Source organism: Giraffa tippelskirchi, chromosome 6, assembly GCF_054371585.1.
Source record: "Giraffa tippelskirchi isolate mGirTip1 chromosome 6, T2T-mGirTip1v1.2.pri, whole genome shotgun sequence".
Classification (NCBI taxonomy): Eukaryota; Metazoa; Chordata; class Mammalia; order Artiodactyla; family Giraffidae; genus Giraffa; species Giraffa tippelskirchi.
The window spans coordinates 34127917-34148762 of NC_137280.1; the positions used below are offsets into that span (position 1 = coordinate 34127917).

Sequence of the window (20846 nt, forward strand, 5' to 3'; positions counted from 1 at the left end):
GTGTACCATGGGGGCAATAATGGCACCCCATACATCTGATATGGGAGGACAAAATAGCATGCATGTGAAAATGCTTTGTAAAGTGTAAAGCATTACTCATACATGAAATATTATTATGTCTCTTCTTACCTAACACATAAATATGAATTCCTATATTCATCATACAGGTTCTTTGGGGGTTTTGTTTGTTTCTGTGTAAGAACACTCCAAATAATGACTGCATATAAGACCTTTTCTATTTATCATGTTCCTAAATGATTAGTTGTTAAAGAAAAGTGAATAAAGTCAAATATGTTACACTCTTCATACATTCCACTAATAAAGGGAAACTGAGTAGATAAGATGCTTCAACATCTGAAGTCATGGGCTAGGATCCTGGTTCTACAGCCCCACGGCTGGGTGACCTTGTATAAATGATTTACCATTGCATGGTCCAGTTTTTTCATCTTTCAAAGGGCAACTGGGACTTTCCTGGTGATCCAGTGGCTAAGACTCCATGCTCCCAAGGCAGAGGGCTAGAGTCTGATTCCTGGTCAGGGAACTAGATTCAACACAGTGCAACTAAGACTCAGTGCAGCCAAATAAATAAATAAATATTAAAAAAATAAAAGAGGGTCTTATCTGGATGATCTTTAAGACCCTAATTATTTCTAAATTGTATATCATTGTATCAATATCATTGGCTATTTAATATTCAAATAACCTTACTATGTTTGCAAATGTTTGCAGCTATTTTAATAGCTGCAGCTTCCCAAACTTCTGGAAGTTCTATGGAAAGAGAAATAAGCACTTTGTATTTTTTCCCTTTCCCATCTCACCCTATTTCCCATCCAATAGATTCCTCATCATATTTCAAGAACTATCAATCCCATGCTGATTTCTCTATCCTGTCTCAAAAGAGGAGAATTTAATAACTCCCCGCACTGTGTTACACTGCAATATAGCAATGTGTTCACATCTACAATTCCAGAGTGAGAGTGCAACTGAAGAAATTTTTTGTTTAAAAATATTCTGATTTTAAAAATTTCCAGGCCACAGTGTTTAACTCCCAGAAGAGGTTTTTGCAAATATTTGCTGAATAGATAAATGCATGGTTGAGTACAACTTCACCCCTTCTGACCACAGTCTCCTGAACACAGAAGCTCTCTCCACACTGAGTTTGAAAATAAACAGATGGTTAGATGTTTACACAGATCAGTCAAGGTAAATCCTTTCCCAGGAATTTTACAGACAACAAAAAGCACCCAGATGCCGCTATAATGTGCTGTCACATCTAACTTTCCCTTCTTTCTTCTTGAAATGACTGGTCTGGAGTGCTACACTATAAACAGGAAATCTGTCTGCTTCTGTTTCTCTGGGCAGTCACATGCATAACACAGAGAGAGTTAAAAACCTGACTTAACAGATTTCCTGTTACATTCCTGATTCCACAGGAAAGCCAAGGGATTTTCTTGTTCAGAAGTCACAAAAGCCAGGGAATCCACGAATTAGTAACAGGATGAAGATATATTTCCACTTGCAACATGGAGTAGAGATTAGAACTACCATTTCCAGCTGCATCCTCAGTATTTATCATGTAGAAAATTCATGTTGATTTTAGATTTTTGAATTGTTGATGTGACTATGAAAACATTTGAGAGGAAAGGACACAGGGAATAGTCAGAAAAGCACAGAAGAATAAACTCCTTTCAGTTTTCCATGTATTTAGGAACTGTACACACAGCTCATTGAGTCTAGAATTCCTGCAGGTTTCAACAGAGATCCACTCAGTCTTCCTGCTGTTTTGTATCTGTTTTGTTGAGTCATCTGGGAGCTGTGTGAGGTCACTTTTAGCCGGCCCATTCTACAGCCAGCAAATGTCTAAACTGAAGCATCTTTGCCTCCTTTGGGTCAAAACTCTCCGCTCATCAATAGGTCATCAATGAGAAATGGAGTGAAGGTATTTGAAATAACTCCCAGGTAAGCACTGAAATAACTCACAAGTGAACAAAAAGGAACACACACCTATTTTTGGAGAGTAGAAAGAAGTAGAAAAAAAGCAATATCACCAAATATTCAATTGAGCCTATCACTATTTGCAGTATTTACTCAGAAAATAAAAGTATGATTCATACATAAATGATAGAAATACTAAATTATTTCCCTCACTCAGTTTTCTTGATCCCAATGAATATAGACATGGATTTGGGTGGACTCAGGGAGTTGGTGATGGACAGGGAGGCCTGGCGTGCTGCATGGGGCCGCAGAGAGTCTGACACGACTAAGCGACTGGACTGAACTGAATGAATATAGTAAAATAATTATAAAAAACTCTTTCTACACAGTAATCATTAACAACAACAATATGTTAGACACCACATTCTACAAACAAATCACAATCTAAATTCAAGGGGTGGAGTCATTCATTCAACACACATTACTTCTGAAGAAAGATGAATGATCGAAGGTCCAGCCTCCAGGTAACAACTCAGTGAGCAATAGCCAGGTGAGAAGGGCAGAAGGGATAACTGTTGAGGGAGGTCAATTAAGAACAAAGAATAAAATGTTCATGAGTTTTATGTTGTTTGAGGATAAGTCTAAAGAAAGTAGTTGACATGATCTTATGCATGAATGTTGAGAGGTCCTCTGCTCTTCCATTCTCCTTCATTGAGAATTAAACCTGAAGGGCAAAGAAGATGCCTTAGCAGTTGTATCATTCCATTTCTTCAGCCTGGGCATTCACAACACAAATAAACATTTCCTCTAGGACTGCTAGGTGAGGACTGCTGTGTAGCCCAGTAGGGCCCAATATGCAGGGGGACTGCCTGCCTTGTGATCACAGACCAGGATGCCCCAGGGTTTTAACCTGCTTTTTCATCACAGTCTCATCCCAATCACAACCAAGCAGATCTGCCAAGAACAGGGCTATATAAATACAAGGGAAATCTTCCTGTGCTTAAAGAAGACATCAAGTAGTTCCCATTTGGGGGGTAAAGAAGAAACACTTAGGACTCTTGGTAGCAGGCTTCTCTGTTTTTAGCAAGTTATATTGGTCAGAGAAGCCCCTTAAATATGAAAGCCAAATTCTACTTTTTCTTCTTTAAGTAGTCTACATCATTAGTAAAAGATACTAACTGAAAGAGGCTGAAGAAGGCTGAACCAACATCAATATATATTTTTAATTAAAAAAAAATTTAATTAAAACTTAGGCCTGCAACCTCACCTTAAGTACATTAATAGGGTAGGTCCGGAAACGAAAACATATACTATTTAAAGAACGATGCGGAGTAAGTTTTTTTAGCTGGTACTTTCAGTGTTCTTAAAATATTATTTTCTTTTATGTCTGTTGCCAAGCATCAACTGGAGCAAAGGAAAAATTTCGTTCTATTCATGTCTTAGAGTTTAAAGCAGCATGCAAACAACTTGACAGAACCTACCACTCTATGAGGAGCAGGTCCTGAGTGGTTTAGCTCAGATGATTCAGTCTCTTATTCCCCAACAAATCAAAGCACTTCCTCCAGTGATGCTATATCAACATTGTTAAAAGATAAACTGAGGCATATTAAAGTTTTTATGAGTTTATTTGAGCAAAAATAGATTCTAACTGGGTAGCAACAAACCGAAAGTGGTTAGGAGCCTTCCACCAACAGGAGCTTAAAGAGACCTAGAAGCAAAGCAAGAAAGTACTCAACTTGCTGTAGCTTAAGCGTTTGCCTTCTTGAGAGAAGCCCAGTTGTCTCTTTGTTATGGGCTGTCCTTTGGTTCCAGTTTCTTAATCTTTAGGTGTTTACCTTTAGGCTTAGCTTTTGGTTTGCTTACATGGGCTGCCAAGGCATAAGAACCACCCCAGTCAGTTAATTTAACAACCTATATGGAATGAAAAAGTGAAAGTGTTAGTTGCTCAGTCAAGTCCAACTCTTCGAGACCCCAGGGACTGTAGCTTCCCAGGCTCCTCTGTCCATGGGATTCTCCAGGAAGAATACTGGAGTGGTTGCCATTCCTTTCTCCAGGGGATCTTCCCAACCCAGGGGTTGAACCTGGGTCTCCTGCATTGCAAGCAGGCTCTTCACTGTCTGAACCACTGGGAGAGAAAAAAAAAATTTAATTTAATGAATTAAGGTGCTTTTTAATAGTTCTTTGAGGAAAAGTTCTGAAAATTTGTATTACTTCTCCTAAATTACATAAAGAGTATTTTCAGTAGATAATTACTCCCTTTTCTATTTAACTCTATGCAAAAAAAAGTAAGTTCAATAATATTTTTTGACATTCTTGTATGAACTTGGCACTATTCTTAGAGCATTGGTGACAGAGCCCTCTTTTATTCTTACATAACCTAACCCTAACCCCAACCCTAACTCGAATCCCAACTCTAACCCTAAAAAATTCCTCCTTTACAATAGGGCCACTGAGGCACAGAATGGTTGAGACCTTGTTCAAGGTTGTGCAACTAGTGAATAGTGGGTCAGTTAGCTTCCTCAAAGTCAGTGCTTACAACCACAATGCATACAGCCACACATCAGGTTTCTCTCATTTTCTCATCAGATAAGATTATTAAATTGCATTTTTTAAGCCAATTTAAGCTAAGCTGAGTTATAAGAGTTTAAAATTACTTAAACTGAACTATTAAAAACTTTTAATTTTTTAAAGTGTGTATTATTTGACACTTTTCACTTCTAGGAACTTAGTTTGAGAAAATTTGCAAAGATGTGCCAGTGAGAAAGATCAAGGAAAGACTAGATTTTTAAAACATTTGACTTCATTTGTGTAATAGAATATTATACAGCAATTTAAAATAATAGATATAGGTCTATAGTTACTGTTATGGAGGGTTGACCTCAACATATTTCTGAATGAAGAAAGGTTACTACATAGCAAAGTTTTATCCCATTTTTGGAAATAATATGCATATGTACTAGCTGTAAATATGTACATATAGTGATTATATTAGTAAATATTTATTAACTGTTTATTGTCATGCACTAAATTATATGTTTTATAGGTAGTAATGCATGTAAATCTCAAAACAAACCTAGGGGATGGGTACTATTTTTGTTCCCATTTTATAGATGAGAGAAAAGTGAAATATTGAATAACTTGCCAAGAATATGAAGAAGGTATGAGTGCTCACAGAAAATGTTAGCTATTTTATTTCTGGATGATGAAATTATGGGAGGGAGGGTGTAAGCACAATTTTCTGTGTTTTAATTTTCCCCAAGTAATTATTAATTATTGATTTTAAAATATCTCTATTTTGAGGAAAAAAATTGTTGTCTAATTTGATTATTCTTCCAATTTGATTATTCTTATAGATATCATAGGCAAGTTATTAATACCAGATGATCTCTGGTAAACAGAGAGCTAGTCACAATAACCCATTTCCTCTACTGAGTCTCACACTATGGCCTCCCTGAATCATGGCCGTGACACGAAAACCACACTTCAGGCAGCCTGGACAGGAGGGGGTTTGGGGGAGAATGGATACATGTATATGTATGGTTGAGTCCCTTTGCTGTCTACCTGAAACTATCATAGTATTATTAATCAGCTATATCCCAATACAAAGTAAAAAGTTTATTTAAAAAAATAAAAATAAAAACACTTCATGGGTAGGTCAAGGGAAATGTTTAATGAGTTTATCCTGAGACTTTGTATTTTACAGCAGTTCTTCAACTTGTGATAAGTTTGGAAGTTGCTCTTTCCACCCCACGCAGAGGCGTAGCAAAGTCACTGACCCCTGCAGTCAGATGAAGTGTTGAAATGAAGAGACCATCCCAGCAAGGAAACAACTGTTGGCTCATGTCCCACAACATGTTTTTGGAGGCTTGGGGAACCTCTTTCAGTTCTGTACAGTTAAGAACAGAGACAGTAAAGCTACTTGGTGAAGACTCAGTACTAGAACTCTGAGTGATTACATGTTGAGAATTTGCCATGTGTAAAAATCCCCTTACACAGAAGTAATCAATCAAAGCCTAATGCTGCTGCTGCTGCTAAGTCGCTTCAGTTGTGCCCACCTCTGTGCAACCCCATAGACGGCAGCCCACCAGGCTCCACCGTCCCTGGGATTCTCCAGGCAAGAACACTGGAGTGGGTTGCCATTTCCTTCTCCAATGCATGAAAGTGAAAAGTGAAAGTGAAGTCGCTCAGTCGTGTCCGACTCTTCGAGACTCCATGGACTGCAGCCTACCAGACTCCTCCATTCATGGGATTTTCCAGGCAAGAGTACTGGAGTGGGTGGCCATTGCCTTCTCCAAATAAAGCCTAATACTGAGCTTGAAATGGATTTGGGCGCCAGCAACAGCCACCAGCTTGGATATAGACTACACCATCACACAGACCACACACTCAGCTGAGAGCCTCAAGGAGTCCTCTTAAAGAAAATAGAAAATAAATGATAGAACCAAACTATTGAGTAATTTTGGTTTCTTATATTTTCCACATTAATCATTTTTAAAACTTTACAGTGGACAAAACCCAGGGTAGAGTTCTCACTATACAGTTGAGATTCACTCACAAAGTGAGTGTGTCTGATTTTCTTTTTAAAATATACAACAGCAAGTTAAAAGATCCCGAGTTATTTGTGTAAGTAGATAATTCACTATACGTTTCCATATAGGTAATGTCAACCAAAGTCCTGGTTATGCAGTTGGAGTGACTAGTGTGTTAGTCACTTAGTCATGTCTGACTCTTTGCAACCCCACAAACTGTAGCCCGGCAGCCTTCTCTGTCTATGGAATACTCCAGGCAAGAATACTGGAGTGGATTGCCATTCCCTTCTCCAGAGGAACTTCCCAACCCAGGGATTGAACCCTAGTCTCCTGCCTCGCAGGCAGACTCTTTACCATTTGAGCTACAGGGAAGTCTGGAGTGACTAGGTAGGCAGTAAATATTAGAGAATGATGCCTGAACAAAGTTTATGCCTGTTTAACTTTATTACAGATCACAACAGCACCTTTTCAGGAGTGATTATTTTGGTAGCCAATCAAGAGCTGAGACAGCACTTTGTCTCAAAAAAAAAAATGTGCAACAGTAGCGCATTTCAATCGGTTCAGCAACAGCTACATACCATCAGCCTATATCTTTATAGAATTACTACAGTATGTCAAGAATTTCACCATCTGCTCCCTGTTTGGAGTCATTTATTGTAAAGTTATTTTCTTCTTGACTTTTCTACCCCTTTTGAGAGCCAGGTTTTACAAATAGCTATAAATCAGGGGAATTGACCTCAGTAACGGAAAATTATTCTGAACAATACATAATATCATGGCAGACGACCAAATCACTGTGCAAATGCCAGAAGGAAGTTATTTGGTTCTAAATGTGAACGACAAGGATGTTTAGTTCACAATGTCCAATCAAGACATGTTATACTAGGATCCCAAGAGAATACTCCTTGAATATGGCTAAGGTCACAAGAACTAATGATCTTATCACCACCGGATCAGTTCCCAGTTGACAGAATTCAAAGTGGTTTTTAACAGTTTCCTAGTTTGTGTAGGTAAAAGATCATAAGCGAGGCAGACATGTTCCAAGTTAGACCACAATTTCTTCCATGTGCCTGTTGCACTAGATTTACTCCCCAGGAAATAGACTCAGTTAAGAACAAGAAACCATGTTTGAATACTTAACAGTATTAGCAGAAAGATTTCTTATGTTACTATTGCTTTAAGTCATTTCACCAATATGGTACCAAGATGCAAGGATGAGAGACAGAGAGGCTCTTCCTTCATCACTCCCCTCACCTGTGTTAATCTCCTCCCATTTCCTTATTCTCTTTGATGCATTGCTACTCAACATGCAGTCTAGGGACCAGAAGAATGAGTATGCCCTGGGAGCTTTGAGAAATGCAGGATCTCAGGCCCCAACCAGATCTACTGAATCAGAACTTGCATTTAATTAAACCTTCTCAGGTGAGTTCTGTGCACATGAAAGTATATAGGACATTCTCCTAAAGATACACTTTGAGCTACTGACAGGAGCGCTCAGGACATTAATCTCTTTTGATACTTTCATTTCTACTTTTCCTCTATCATCCAAGAAATTAGCAATCTAAAATCAATCCTCTTCCTTCAAGCCAAAAATAAGACAAATACATAACAGCTAACATTTGTTTAAGCCTTTACAATCTACAAAATACTTTCATAATCATACCCACTCGATGCTTGCTGCATCCTTGGGAGAGAGGCCAGGATTACAATTATCTTTTTACAGATTTTAGGAAACTATGATAGTTTGATGTTCAGCAACACTCAAGTCACAAACAACTGGTTTTCTGACTTCAAACTAGTTCTTCTTTTACTAGTATGCCATGATGAAAGGACAGAAGAAATAAAGCAGAAGGGCACAGGAGTAGATTAAATCCAGAACTTAACATATACATGGAAGTCACTGGAGTAAAGCTAGGGGAAAATTGATCACGTAATTTGTAGCCACCTAGTCAAAGATTTCATCCCCCAATGACGGGGACAGATAAACAAATCTTTTAGACTTTCGTAAAGATATTCAACCTCTTCCTGATTAGAAGCTAAACATAATCACAAACAAGGGAAGAGAGGAAAACAAGCTGTGTTTGTGTTAAGAGCTTTCCCTGTGAGCAATTCTCACCAAGCACATGAGCAGGAACTATGTAGGAGGCAGGCTGTCAATTCCTCTAGGAATTTTCAGCACCCAGTCCACGTCAGTCTCATTTCAGTCAGTCAAATACCATGTTTTCTGAAGATATTTCTTTCCAGGCTAACATCATCTTTGATTTATCGATAGTTCTGCCTTTATCCAAAATTTTCAAAACATATATTACCTTTCCAAAACAGGAAACTTGCAGCTTCACTTTTTGGAATTTTTCCATTAGGAAAAGACAAGTCAGTTTGTCCAGGAAGAGCTTCTCTGCCAAAGCCACTGCCAGACCTGGCCACTAGCCTTCACACACTGACGACACATGTCCTGCCAGGTAAGAGCTGCACACTGTTCCCAAGCAAAGGTCAAATGCTTTCTTGGAAGCTGTAACCTCTTTGCCTAAGTGTTCTATTTCAAACTGCATGTACATCTTGGGCAGATGACCCATGAAAGGACAAAAGGATTAGAACATCTTTGAAATAACAAACTTCATCACCAAATATCTTCAGATTCTCCCCCTGAGTTTCAGGGTAAAAGGTGAACTTGGCAGATTTCAGCAGTTCTCTAATAAGTTTGAGAATCAGACCGTCTCAATACAATTTTCAAAATGTTTTCCTCAATATTTGAAGAAAGGGTCAGTACACAAAGGGGATGGTCAAGATTCTAATCGTATCTTAAGCATCCGTTCTGTAAGGAGGTGATGCATTGAAAGCACGGAAGGGCTGACGCAAGCTACGTGCTCGGCCAATGAGATTTCCAGATATAGTCCCTGAGGGTTCAAGCTGGAAGAGCGCCCTATACTTGAAATGGAGAAAACAATCCTGCTTCTAGACCAGCAGAACAAGGAATAGATAATTCTTCTGACTATAATGTAAACACATACCCAGATAAATATGGGAGATTGAACATGTCCATTAAATTTTTTAAAGTAAGATTTACTTTAGGAACACAATTAAAAACTGGCTACAACCATGATTACCTAAAAATACTGCTAAAATGAATCATCTTCTAGCATTTTTTGCTCTTTACATTTCAGTATTTTGATCTGTACATTTTTGAAATACATTGTTATTGGGGCTTCTATGTACTTATTTTTCTCCCTCAGCCATCAAAGTTTAACACATTGTATGGTAGAAACCAACAAAACATTGTAAAGCAATTATCCTCCAATTAAAAGAAATTTTTTTAAAAATGGAAGCTACAGTGAACAAGAGGCAGCTTGGGTAACAATTCTAAAGCATGGAGACTTTTCAAAGAATCATGAAGCAAACAAAATATACTGATTGTTATTGGTAAACTTACTATGCATGCTGCACATATTCTCTGCCCCAAACTTTTGTTTCTTCTACCTGGAATTCTCTTTTCCCTCCTCTTTCCAAGTCCGGTGTCTTCCGCAGGTCTCTGCCTTAATGTTATCCAGTGGAGAGACCTTCCTGGACTGCCTTATATAAAATCAATGCCTCTTTGTTATTCTTCATCACAATATACCATATACTTATCTTATGGCATTTGTCTTTATCTGTTATTATATATTTTGTTTACTGGTTTATTGCCCACCTCCCTCAGCAGAATCTTGAGAGCAGGAATCTTGTCTGCCTTTATCAGCCTTGAATATATAGTTTCCAGTCCAGAACAGAGTTGGTGCTCAAGAAATATATGTTGAATGAATGACTGGATGTTTTGCTTTTTCTAATCTGTTTAGTGCCTACTGTCTTACCTGGGTTTCTCTTACCCCGGACACGGGGTCTCTCTTCACGGCTGCTCCAACAAAGTGCAGCCGCCGCCCCTTAGTAAGACCCCACGTCCAAGGTAAGAGAAACCCAGGTAAGACGGTAGGCACTGAGAGAGGGGATCAGGGGGAAGACAGGCTGAAACTACAGTCACGAACAACTAGCCAATCTGATCACATGGACCACAGCCTTGTCTAACTCAGTGAAACAAAGCCATGCCATGTGGGGCCACACAAGACGGACGAGTCATGGTGGAGAGGTCTGACAGAATGTGGTCCACTGGAGAAGGGAATGGCAAACCACTTCAGTATTCTTGCCTTGAGAACCCTATGAACAGTATGAAAAGGCAAAAAGATAGGACACTGAAAGATGAACTCCTCAGGTCAGTAGGTGCCCAATATGCTACTGGAGATCAGTGGAGAAATAACTACAGAAAGAAGGAAGGGATGGCGCCAAAGCAAAAACAACACCCAGTTGTGAATGAGACTGGTGATACAAGAAAGATTCGATGCTGTAAAGAACAATATTGCATAGGAACCTGGAATGTTAGGTCCATGAATCAGGGCAAATTGGAAGTGGTCAAACTGGAGATGACAAGAATGAATATCGGCATTCTAGGAATCAGTGAACTAAAATGGACTGGAATGGGTGAATTTAACTCAGATGATCATTATATCTACTACTGCGGGCAGGAATTCCTTAGAAGAAATGGAGTAGTCATCATAGTCAACAAAAGAGTCCGAAATGCAGTACTTGGATGAAATCTCAAAAATGACAGAATGATCTCTGTCTGTTTCCAAGGCAAACCATTCAATATCAGAGTATTTCAACTCTATGCCCTGACCAGTAATGCCGAAGAAGCTGAAGTTGAACAGTTCTATGAAGACCTACAAGACCTTCTAGAACTAACACCCAAAAAAGATGTCCTTTTCATTATAGGGGACTGGAAAGCAAAAGTAGGAAGTCAGGAAACACCTGGCATAACAGGCAAATTTGGCCTTGGAGTACAGAATGAAGCAGGGCAAAGGCTAATAGAGTTCTGCCAAGAGAACGCACTGGTCATAGCAAACACCCTCTTCCAACAACACAAGAGAAAATTCTACACGTGGACATCACCAGATGGTCAACACCAAAATCTGATTATATTCTTCACAGCCAAAGATGGAGAAGCTCTATACAGTCAGCAAAAACAAGACCGGGAGCTGACTGTGGCTCAAATCATGAACTCCTTATTGCCAAATTCAGACTGAAATTGAAGAAAGTGGAGAAAACCACTAGACCATGCAGGTATAACCTAAATCAAATCCCTTATGACTATACAGTAGAAGTGAGAAATAGATTTAAAGGACTAGATCTGATAGACAGAATGCCTGATGAACTATGGATGGAGGTTCGCGATATTGTACAGGAGATAGGAATCAAGACCATCCCCAAGAAAAAGAAATGCAAAAAAGCAAAATGGCTGTCTGAGGAGGGCTTACAAATAGCTGCGAAAAGAATAGAAATGAAAAGCAAAGGAGAAAAGGAAAGATATACCCATTTGAATGCAGAGTTCCAAAGAATAGCAAGGAGAGATAAGAAAGCCTTCTTCAGTGGTCAATGCAAAGAAATAGAGGAAAACAATAGAATGGCAAAGACTAGAGATCTCTTCAAGAATATTAGAGATACCAAGGGAACATTTCATGCAAAGATGGGCTCAATGAAGGACAGAAACGGTATGGACCTAACAGAAGCAGAAGATATTAAGAAGAGGTGGCAAGAATACACAGAAGAATTGTACAAAAAAGATCTTCATGACCCAGATAATCATGAAGGTGTGATCACTCACCTAGAGCCAGACATCCTGGAATGTGAAGTCAAGTGGGCCTTAGGAAGCATAACTATGAACAAAGCTAGTGGAAGTGATGGAATTCCAGTTGAGCTATTTAAAAGCCTGAAAGATGATGCTGTGAAAATGCTGCACTCAATATGCCAGCAAATATGGAAAACTCAGTAGTGGCCACAGGACTGGAAAAGGTCAGTTTTCATTCCAATCCCAAAGAAAGGCAATGCCAAAGAATGCTCAAACTACCGCACAATTGCATTCATCTCACATGCTAGTAAAGTAATGCTTAAAATTCTCCAAGCCAGGCTTCAGCAATACGTGAACCATGAACTGCCAGATGATCAAGCTGGATTTAGAAAAGGCAGAGGAACCAGAGATCAAATTGTCAACATCTGCTGGATCATCGAAAAAGCAAGTTCAGTTCAGTTCAGTTGCGCAGTTGTGTCCGACTCTTTGCGACCCCATGAATTGCAGAACGTCAGGGCTCTCTGTCCATCACCAACACCCGGAGGCCACCCAAACCCATGTCCAGCATCCACAGTTTGTTGTGAAAAAGCAAGAGAGTTCCAGAAAAATATCTATTTCTGTTTTATTGACTATGCCAAAGCCTTTGATTGTGTGAATAACAATAAACTGTGGAAAATTCTGAAAGAGATGGGAATACCAGACCACCTGACCTGCCTCCTGAGAAACCTGTATGCAGGTCAGGAAGCAACAGTTAGAACTGGACATGGAACAACAGACTGGTTCCAAATAGGAAAAGGAGTACATCAAGGCTGTATATTGTCACCCTGCTTATTTAACCTATATGCAGGGTACATCTCGCAAAAGGCCAGGCTGGATGAAGCACAGGCTGGAATCAAGAATGCCAGGAGAAATATCAGTAACCTCAGATATGCGGATGACACCACCCTTATGGCAGAAAGTGAAGAAGAACTAAAGAGCCTCTTGATGAAGGTGAAAGAGGAGAGTGAAAAAGTTGGCTTAAAACTCAACATTCAGAAAACTAAGATCATGGCATCCGGTCCCATCACTTCATGGCAAATAGATGGGGAAACAGTGGAAACAGTAGATGACTTTATTTTGGGGTCTCCAAAATCCCTGTATATGTTGACTGTGGCCATGAAATTAAAAGACACTTACTCCTTGGAAGGAAAGTTATGACCAACCTAGACAGTATATTAAAAAGCAGAGACATTACTTTGCCAGCAAAGGTCCATCTAGTCAAGGCTATGGTTTTTCCAGTAGTCATGTATGGATGTGAGAGCTGGACTATAAAGAAAGCTGAGTGCAGAAGAATTGATGCTTTTGAACTGTGGTGTTGGAGAAGACTCTTGAGAGTCTTGGACTCTCAGGGAGATCCAGTCCATCCTCAAGGAGATCAGTCCTGGGTGTTCACTGGAAGGACTGATGTTGAAGCTGAAACTCCAATACTTTGGCCACCTGATGTGAAGAACTGACTCATTTGAAAAGACCCTGATGCTGGGAAAGATTGAAGGCAGGAGTAGAAAGGGATGACAGAGAATGAGATGGTTGGATGGCATTACTGACTCAATGGACATGAGTTTGAGTAAACTCTAGGAGTTGGTGATGGACAGGGAGGCCTGGCGTGCTGCGGTCCATGGGGTCGCAAACGTCGGACACGACTGAGCGACCGAAATAAACTAAATTTTTCATCAAAATGTTTATTAGCTACACATATAACATAGCTATGTTGGCCTGAGAGGAATCTTCTGAATTTGAGAAATAAGCAGTCTTCTTGATTCTGAAACTGACTGAAAAATGGAAACAGCTACCTTTCTCCATGGGATAAGATTGTTGATGAAAAAGAAAATGTTTACTTTTTAACCACTGCTATGATCAATGACAAAAACTCAACTATTTTTAAACTGTTAACACCATGGTAGAGTTTATTTTAAAGAATATTTCACTGATTTTAAAACTCTGATCCAAAATTCATCAACTTATTTGATTAAAACTTATTATGAGGAATTGTTTTAATGTTGAGGGCAACTCTTTTTAAGAGAAAATTCTTTTCTCCTAAAGGGGTTTAAGAAGAATAAATTGAGTTGAGTATTTGAACTATGATTTTTCATGTTCCAGAAGACATTGGCATACCGGGAATTTTGAACCTGAGTCTTTATGAACAAGTTCAGAACACAGAAGCACTTTTGCGATTTTGGAGTCAAATTGCAGAAAGCTCTGGAGGAGCAGGGGAAATATGTTATCTGCTCCAATGTGTGTGTGTGTGCTCAGTCATGTCCAACTCTTTGCAACCCCATGGACTGTAGCCTGCCAGGCTCCTCTGTCCATGGACTTTTTCAGGCAAGAACACTGAAGTGGGTTGCCATTTCCTATTCCAGGGGATCTTCCCGACCCAGGGATCAAACCCCTATCTCTTGCACCTCTTGCATTGGCAGGCTCATTCTTTACCACTGAGTCACCTGGGAAGACCCATCTGTTCCAAGAACATCTTTAAATTAATTGACCACTTTGAGAATTTGTTTTTAAACTCACAATTTAGAAGTAATAGTTTATACATAGTTGTGTGTATATGTTAATCTCAGCCTCCTATTTTATCTCTTCCTGTCAGCCTTTCCTTTTGGTAACTGTAAGGTTTTTTTTGGTTGTTTTCTGTGTTTGTGAGTCTTTTTCTGTTTTGGAAATAAGTTCATTTGTGTCTTTTTTTTTTTCTTTTAGATTTCACATATGAAGGATATCATATGATATTTGTCTTTATCTGGCTTAACATATACACACTACCCATGTATAAAATAAATAACCAATATGGGTCTACTCTATAGTATAGGGAACTATACACAGTATTATGTAATACTCTATAAGGGCAAAGAATCTAAAAAGAACATATATATATGTGTGTGTATATATATACACATATATATATTGGAGAAGGAAATGGCAAACCACTCCAGTACTCTTGCCTGGAAATCCCATGGACAGAGGAGCCTGGTAGTCTACAGTCCATGGGGTCGCAAAGATTTTTACACTACTGAGCAACTAAACTTTCACTTTCACACACACACACACACATACACACACACATATATATATAAAACATTGAATCACTGTGCTATTAACCTGAAACTTACACAATATTGTAAATCAACTATACTTCAACAAAAAAGTTTTTTTTTAATTAAAACAAATGACTTCTCAATTTCTGTTATCTATAGTATCTCAAAATGTCACTAAAAGTTTATACATGCATACTTTTATATGTTCCAGTTGATAAATATTCTCTTTAGGAACACTAAAAGAGTGCTATATTTATATTTTTGCATACAAATAAACTTTTTCAAGGATACATGTTCCCCAAGTTCACTGAAGCACTGTTTATAATAGCCAAGACCTGGAAGAAACCTAAAAGGTTGCTTGGTAGAATGGATAAAGAAAATGTGATACACACACACACACACACACAATGGGCTACTACTCAGCTATAAAGGAGAATGAAATAATGCCATTGCAGCAACATGGATAGACCTAGAGATTACGATACTGAATGAAGTAAGCCAGACAGAGAAAGACAAATATCATATGATATCACTTATATGTGGAATCTAAAATATGACCCAATGAACTTATTTACAAAACAGAAACAGACTCACAACCATAGAAAACAAAATTATGTTTACCAAGGGTGAGGGGGGCAAGGAGGATTAAATTAGGAGATCGGGATTAGCCCATACAAATTACTATATATAAAATAGATGAGCAACAAAGTCCTATTGTATAGCACAGGGAGCTAGATTCAATATCCTGTAATAAAACATAATGGAAAAGAATCTGAAAAAGAATATGTATATACATGTACAACTAAATCACTTTGCTGTACAGCAGAAACTAGTCCAACATTGTAAATCAACTATACATCAATAAAAAATAAACTTTTTCTTAAAAAGAGACGTAATATTGCCATGGATATTCCTCAGAAACTGATGACTCCTGATCCCATAAGCTAAAGCAATTTAGGTACTTAGTATGGACTAACTTTGCATGTGGTAACACATTTATTTACCAGGAAACTAAGGCACAGAGAGATTAAATAGTTGCCCCATGTTGTACAGCTAAAAGTTTGCAGAGTCAGGCTGTCAAAGATGACTCTAGATCTTCTAGTCTAGAAGACTAAACTTCTGCAAGATGTAATCATAAGTAATCATAAGTCAGGAAGTTGTTAGATTTGGGAACTTGAAGATCCCCAAAAGCTAGTGGCAATCAAGCCCTCTTCTATCACAGCCCCATCACTCCTTTCTCAAAACTCATTGTCTGCATTACCTAGCCTTCATGTTTGTGGACCACATTCTGAAGAACAAACTTCTTTTCTTAAGCTGAAGTCTCAAACTATAACCATTTGCACATTTAACCAGTGTTAAATAATCTTTCTATTCTCCCATTTCCAGCTCATGTCCATGCGCTTGCTATGAAAGCACCAAGGGATGACAGAACTGGAACACATTCTTGGCTACCTTGTATGTCTCCAGTACTATCTTTTGCTCCAGTATATGGGCTTGGAAATGTTTGCACAATGAAGCTACAGTGTTCTGCAGGTTGAACATCAATCAGTGTGCTTAAAATATCTTACACCACTGCCAAACAAAGATGCCTCTGTTCTTGACTGCTGGCTCAGCAATCCCCCCAGAGCTGCTGGAAATGGATGTAGGTGGAAAATTGGCTGCCAACAAATTCCCTGCTGTCAATGCTAGCCAACACACTGGATAAAAACCAGAGGAGTGTGCACTGTGCCTTTTTCCAACCTTGACTCCAGCCTTCACTGGAACTGACTGCATTTGTCCCAGAGAAATCAAGACATGAGGAAGTAGCTCATGAGGTGTGAGCTAAATACAGTGAGTCCATTATCTTCTAAAGTCTTGATAAGATATCTTCACTCATAAGTGCTGAATCTCACAGCCTTTACAGATCCAGGAATATTTCTTTAAATGTTAATTTTTTATGCATGAATAATGACTATCTCTCTGTGACCAAGGGTTAGCACTCAAAGATTTCTTTGAACCATACTAAGGAAATCAAGAAACACCTGGAGTAACAGGTAAATTTGGCCTTGGAGTACAGAATGAAGCAGGGCAAAAGCTAACAGAGTTTTGCCAAGAGAATGCACTGGTCATAGCAAACACTCTCTTTCAACAACATAAGAGAAGACACTACCGCTACACATGGACGTCACAAGATGGCCAACACTGAAATCAGATTGATTATATTCTTTGCAGCCAAATATGGAGAAGCTCTATACAGTCAGCAAAAACAAGACCAGGAGCTGACTGTGGCTCAGATCATGAACTCCTTATTGCCAAATTCAGACTTCAGTTGAAGAAAGTAGGGGAAACCACTAGACCATTACGTATGACCTTAATCAAACCCCTTATGATTATACAGTGTAAGTGAAAAATAGATTTAAGGGACTAGATCTGATACACAGAGTGTCTGAAGAACTATGGATGGAAGTTTATGACATTGTACATGAGGTAGTGATCAAGACCAACCCCAAGAAAAAGAAATGCAAAAAAGCAAAACGGCTGTCTGAGGAGGCCTTACAAACAGCTGTGAAAAGAAGAGAAGAGAAAAGCAAAGGAAAAAAGGAAACATATACCCATTTGAATGCAGAGTTCCAAAGAATAGCAAGGAGAGATAAGAAAGCCTTCCTCAGTGATCAGTGCAAAGAAATAGAGGAAAATAATACAAGGGGAAAGACTAGAGATCTCTTCAAGAAAATTAGAGATCCCAAGGGAACATCTCATGCAAAGATGGACACAGTAAAGGACAGAAATGGTATGGACCTAACAGAAGCAGAAGATATTAAGAGGTGGCAAGAATACACAGAAAAACTGTACAAAAAAAATCCTCATGACCCAGATAATCACAATGGTGTGATCACTCGCCTAGAGCCAGACATCCTGAATGTGAAGTCAAGTGGGCCTTAGGAAGCATCACTACAAACAAAGCTAGTGGAGGTGATGGAATTCCGTTGAGCTATTTCAAATCCTAAAAGATGATGCTGGGAAAGCGCTGCACTCAAGATGCCAGCAAATTTGGAAAACTTAGCGGTGGCCACAGGACTGGAAAAGGTCAGTTTTCATTCCAATCCCAAAGAAAGACAATGCCAAGAATGCTCAAACTACCACACAATTGCACTCATCTTACACGCTAGTAAAATAATGCTTAAAATTCTCCAAGCCAGGCTTCAACAATATGTGAACCATGAACTTCCAGATGTTCAAGCTGGATTTAGAAAAGGCAGAGGAACCAGAGATCAAATTGTCACATCTGATGGATCATCAAAAAAGCAAGAGAGTTCCAGAAAAACATCTATTTCTGTTTTATTGACTATGCCAAAGTCTTTGACTGTGTAGATTACAATAAACTGTGGAAAATTCTGAAAGAGATGGGAATACCAGATCACCTGACCTGCCTCCTGAGAAACCTGTATGCAGGTCAGGAAGCAACAGTTAGAACTGGACATGGAACAACAGACTGGTTTCAAATAGGAAAAGGAGTACGTCAAGGGTGTATATTGTCATCCTGCTTATTTAACTTATATGCAGAGTACATCATGAGAAATGCTGGGCTGCATGAAGCACAAGCTGGAATCAAGGTTGCCAGGAGAAATATCAATAACCTCAGATATGCAGATGACACCACCCTTATGGCAGAAATTGAGGAAGAACTAAAGAGCCTCTTGATGAAAGTGAAAGAGGAGAGTGAAAAAGTTGGCTTAAAACTCAACATTCAGAAAACTAAGATCATGGCATCTGGCCCCATCACTTCATGGCAAGTAGATGAAGAAACAGTGGAAACAGTGGATGACTTTTTTCTGGGGGCTCCAAAATCACTGCAGATGGTAATTGCAGCCATGAAATTAAAAGACACTTACTCCTTGGAAGAAAAATTATGACCAACCTAGACAGCATATTAAAAAGCAGAGACATTACTTTGCCAACAAAGGTCCATCTAGTCAAAGCTATGGTTTTTCCAGTAGTCATATATGGATGTGAGGTTTGGACTATAAAGAAAGCTGAGTGCTAAAGAATCAATGCTTTTGAACTGTGGTGTTGGAGAAGACTCTTGAGAGTCCCTTGGACTGCAAGGAGATCCAACCAGTCCATCCTAAAGGAGATCAGTCCTGGGTGTTCATTGGAAGGACTGATGTTGAAGCTGAAACTCCTATACTTTGGCCACCTGATGCGAAGAACTGACTCATTTGAAAAGACCCTGATGCTGGAAAGACTGAAGGCAGGAGGAGAAGGGGACCACAGTGGATGAGATGGTTGGATGGCATCACCGACTCAATGGAGATGAGTTTGAGTAAACTCTGGGAGTTGGTGATGGACAGGGAGGCCTGGTGTACTGCGGTCCATGGGGTCACAAAAAGTTGGACACGACTGAGCGACTGAACTGAACTGAACTGAAGAATCACACCATCATGTAATTTTATGATTGGAAGGGAATAGCTTGTAATAGTCATTAGTGCTTGACAAACACTTGTGAGTTACCATTTTCTGGTCCCCTGGTGGGGATATATGACTTTTTCTTGCTGTTGAGTTCTGAGTAGGAAGAACATGTGATACTCAGGCTGTGTATTTAATTGCTGGTATGATACCATCAGATTTCTCTTTGCTCTCTGGCTTTGCAACAAAGTTTGATGTGGTAGCTACATTTTATCGCACTTGGATCCTTGAAGGGCTGCAATGAGTAAACAGCCAAGCAATACTTAATGTAATGTGTTCTTGTTGTTGTTCAGCCATTCAGCCATGTCTGATTCTTTGTGACCCCATGGACTGCAGCACTCCAGGCTTCCCTGTCCTTCGGCATCTCCCAGAGCTACTCAAACTCATGTCCATTGAGTCAGTGATGCCATCCAACCATCTCATCTTCTGTCGTCCCCTTCTCCTCCTGCCTTCAATCTTTCCCAGCATCAGGGTCTTTTCTAATGAGTCAGTTCTTCGCATCAGGTGGCCAAAGTATTGGAGTTTCAGCTTCAACATCAGTCCTTCCAATGAATATTCATGATTGATTTCATTTAGGATTGACTAGCTGGATCTCCTTGCAGTCCAAGGGGCTATCAAGGGTGTTCTCCAACATCACAGTTCAAAAGCATCACTTTTTCAGTGTTCAGCCTTCTTTATTGTCCAGCTCTCATATCTGTACATGACTACTGGAAAAACTATAGCTTTGACTAGATGGACCTTTGTCAGCAAAGTAAGGTCTCTGCTTTTTAATACACTGTCTAAGTTTGTCATAGCTTTTCTTCCAAGGAGCAAGCGTCTTTTAATTTCATGGCTGCAGTCACCATCTGCAGGGATTTTGAAGCCCAAGAAAATAGTCTGTCACTGTTTTCATTGTTTCCCCATCTATTTGCCATGAAGTGATGGGACCGAACTAGCCTTTTTGCTTAAAGTCATTTGTTTTGTGGGAGGTTATTTACTATTACAGTATGATTCATAACAACCTGATGAGTATAGAAATTAATTTGTATAATTAGGGTGCGTGCATGCTAAGTCGCTTCAGTCATGTCTAACTCTTTGCAACCCTGTGGATTGTAGCCCTCCAGGCTTCTCTGTTCATGGGATTCTCCAGGCAAGAATGCTAGAGTGGGTTGTCATGCCCTCCTCCAAGGAATCTTCCCAACTCAGGCATCAAACCCAGGACTCTAAGGTTTCCTGCTTTGG

General features: G+C 39.3%; 1 long non-coding RNA gene across 1 annotated transcript; it reads right to left on the bottom strand.

Moving 5' to 3' along the window:
- Positions 1-1686: 1686 nt before the first annotated feature.
- LOC145508759 (uncharacterized) lies at positions 1687-8865 on the bottom strand. Its single transcript, XR_014055593.1, has 3 exons — positions 8774-8865; positions 3417-4060; positions 1687-2659 (listed from the first exon to the last, which is right to left on the bottom strand). It is a non-coding gene; the product is annotated as an uncharacterized LOC145508759 (long non-coding RNA).
- Between the last annotated feature and the right edge of the window lie 11981 nt (positions 8866-20846).